The following is a 3,733-nucleotide window of genomic DNA, read 5'->3' on the forward strand; positions in this document are numbered from 1 at the left end:
GCATATCAAACAGGTATTAGAGCAAAAACTACATTAATGTGTATTTCGTATTTTTTCTTGTATGGGCAAAGGTTTCACATGTAAAAAGATTTTGACAATTTATATTTTTTTGCAAAAAGAAATTAAAAATATTTAACATTTTAGAGACCGAATAATTTAAAAAAATATATATATAAAAATCAAATCAGCTGTTCAATGTGGCTTGGGTTAGTACAAAACATTGCAAAGAAGTGCATTTGACTGTACTTCGAAGTACGAAGTACAACGGCTCAAAAAGAAGTACTGTACTTCCGAAAGAAGTACGGTTGGTCACATTAAGTATACTGAATTTAAGTAACCTAGTTTCTAGCTTTATGGTCTGATGATGCATACTTCGCATAACTTCGCACAACCATTTGTACCAGTGCAATAAAAATGTATCTTAATAAAATGTGAAGCAAAATATGAACTCAACAGATCGCTAAGTTATTAAAGGTTCTGCTAATCTCTGGGTAATGGAATACATACAAAATACATACAAAGTATGTACATATGAAATTACAGTTTAAAGTTTATGCGAAGTTGTGCGAACCCTGCAGTGAAAAATTATCAATTGTTAAAACTAACCAACTTATATTATAGTTAGCTTTTTGGCGAGATTTCGATTAATACCTCACTTTTAATTAGCTATGACAAAACCAACTTAAAGTGAATTGTAAAGTCGTGCAGGAGTCATGCAGACGCAACCGGGAGTTGGTTTTCTTTACAAGTTTCTATTAAATATCCTCATACAAAAATTACTTTCAATACACTTTTTTCTGAACTTCGCAGATTCTTTTTCATATTCAGGACAAATAAAAGGAAGATCGAAATTTTATACCATCATTTTGAAGTTATGTCTGACGGTGTTCGAATATGGGGCCACCCAGAGCAGAATATGTAAACAAATATGAAATGTAATCAAATAAAGTAAATAAATAAGTAAATAAAAAAGTAAAAAAACAAAAAAATATTTTGTTTTTCTTATTGATATTTTATGTCCAAAAGTAGTTAGTTACAAGTTAGTTGACATGTAATGCAGAGGTATCCAGGTCTGACTTTTTTGCGGCCATCGCCCCACAAATGTAGTTAGCTTTTTTCGAACAAAATACACAGTTAATAGTTAGCACTAGTGTTCGCGTAAACAGACTAAAGTTAGGTATAAGCTAACGTTACTCCCTGCAGGGAAGTTATGCGACGCATGCATAATCAGACCATAAATCACTGTGCTGTTAATAGCAGTCTCGCATGCTTGCGTGGTTGTGCTTGCATTATCCATTACACCGCGATGGAGCTCCACTCCAATATGAACTAAAGCTCTCTCACGGGTAAGTTATTGTCTTCGATATGACAGAGCTTTTACACTTTGCCACCGGCATAAAGCTATTGTGAGCTTTCCATGCCCATCGTAGTCACAAAAGTTTTGTTTTATGAAGTTCTGCCAGCGTTGGGTATGGCTAATGTGACCAACCGTACTTCTTTCGGAGTAAAGTACTTCTTGTTGAGCCGTTGTACTTCGTACTTCGAAGTACAGTCAAATGTACTTCTTGCAATATTTTGTACTACCTTTTAAGTTGAGTTTTCTTTAACTGATTCGAGAATTTCTAATAGGTAAGTCATCTCAGTTAAAAAGGGTACTCGTAGATCAATACATATATAAATAATGACTGTCAATCACTTCCCATCTGTAGATGACAAATTTCATTGTAAGTGATTATCCAATCAATAAAAATGTGTTTGACGTTGGCGTTGGTTCCACAGAACGCATGTTAAAAGTATATTTGATACAATGAACGCTTGGCTCCGAATGCCTTGACCACTAAATTAACATACTAACGACAGATAAATTAATATCTCATACCAATAATTGCATGAAAAAAGCATTTTTGGATTGTTCCTCCCTCCCAAGACTTGTGTGGCCTCAATTTTGGAAAATAAAATAAAGAGATTTATGAAGGGAGATTTTCGAACAAATTGTTTTTAGAAGCATTCTTTATTTTTATACTACTAAGCTTTCTCATGGAAATTTAATTAATATTCTTATAACTCGAGTCTACATATCGCGAACTTTCTTTAGGGGTGTACTGATCCATTATTTACCTTATCTTGTCAATTTAACTGAATTAAGATTTTCAAATAGTATTTTCAAAAGTATTTTCGACAGTAAACTTTCTTAAACTGCTTTAATTTAACACCAGAATTGTAATATTTAAAACATTCCTCAAATATTCCCGGTAGTAAACATTCTTAAACCTCTTTAGTTTGATACCCAAATTGCAATATTTAATTTTTCGTATTAATTAAAATAAATAAAAAAATTTCAAACAGGCGGCAACGTTCTCCACAAAAAAATTTCGGCTGTGAGCCTTTTGAAACTTCTTTATTTTTACAGCCATATTGCAATATTTAATGTATCTTATCAATTAAGCAAAACTGTAATTTTCAAACAAGTGGCAGCTCTCTAATTTTTTTCTACTTCTGGATTTTAAGTTAGACCTCAAGCAATACATCGGTGAAAACTGTTTTCTATTTCTATTTCTATATAGACAGACAGTCAAATATAATGTACAGACATCGGCCTGTAAAAATTTTATTATATGTATAGATTTTCGCAAAATGGGCACGACACCGCTTACTAATGCTCGGTAAGCACTTTTTCGACTCCAACCAAGCCCAGTTCATTTATTTAAATACTTAAAAAAAATTTGAAATCGGAAGAAACCCCCAGCTTTTCATGTACATAGTTTAAAGAAAGGTGAAAAAAAACTATATTTAATCCGTCCCAACTTATTCTTCTTTACTTATTAACCTTAGAACCGTGAGTTGGGCACTCAGTGCCCATATTAATTTTTGATATCGAATTTCGGGGGTTTGGGAAGCCCAATGTGATTTTTTTTTTCATAGGCAGATAGATTTCACCTTGGTTTATAAGTTAAAGTAACGGTATTTTATATTATGAGTACGCTATACGTGACTTGGGGCACTCAGTGCCCATACATTTTTTCATATATTTTGTATGGAGAACATAAATTTTCTAACGGTTTTTGGTGGTTATTGGAAATTTCTAATCAGTTTCGCGTAAAAATTTCAAGTGAGCAGTTCATTTTTTAGTTGTAATAGTTATAGTTTTTGAAATGAGTAAGGAATTGGCGGTTTATTTGGCCAACCTACGCCGTGAATTGACGGAAGAAGAGGAGGAAAATATTGCAAGTTATTTCAATGCTCATGAAAGCGATAATGATGATGCAGGGAAAGAACCTACATATGGTGATGACCATGAACCTACACCCAGTGACCAGTCTGACTTCGGGGAAGATAATGCTGAGCCCATTCCAGATCCACGTTTCGAAGAATATGTCCACGAGGAAGCTGCAGTAGATATAGATCCTGATGAAAGAAGACTTGATTAGTCAACTTCGGTTATTGAGGCCAATCGTGGCGAAAAATATTGTGGTCAAGGAAGGAACGACAAAACCATATGGTGGTCAATGCTAAGCCAAACTGAAAAACGGCGAACCGAACAGGCTTTGGAAATGCGCAGACAATCGACGTCAATATGCACGGAAAGTTTCGAGTGTGTTTGAATCAGTGTTTTGCTTTTCAAAATCTATGCAATTGGCAAGCTTTACAACACATTCAAAGAAAAACGTGCTATTGCTTTCAACTGACCATTCCAGCGAAGATGTGAATCCTGTAACAAAAAAACCACAACGAA

Source organism: Rhagoletis pomonella, unplaced genomic scaffold (assembly GCF_013731165.1).
Source record: "Rhagoletis pomonella isolate Grant_MI unplaced genomic scaffold, Rhpom_1.0 Rhpom_scaffold_00007, whole genome shotgun sequence".
Lineage (NCBI taxonomy): Eukaryota > Metazoa > Arthropoda > Insecta > Diptera > Tephritidae > Rhagoletis > Rhagoletis pomonella.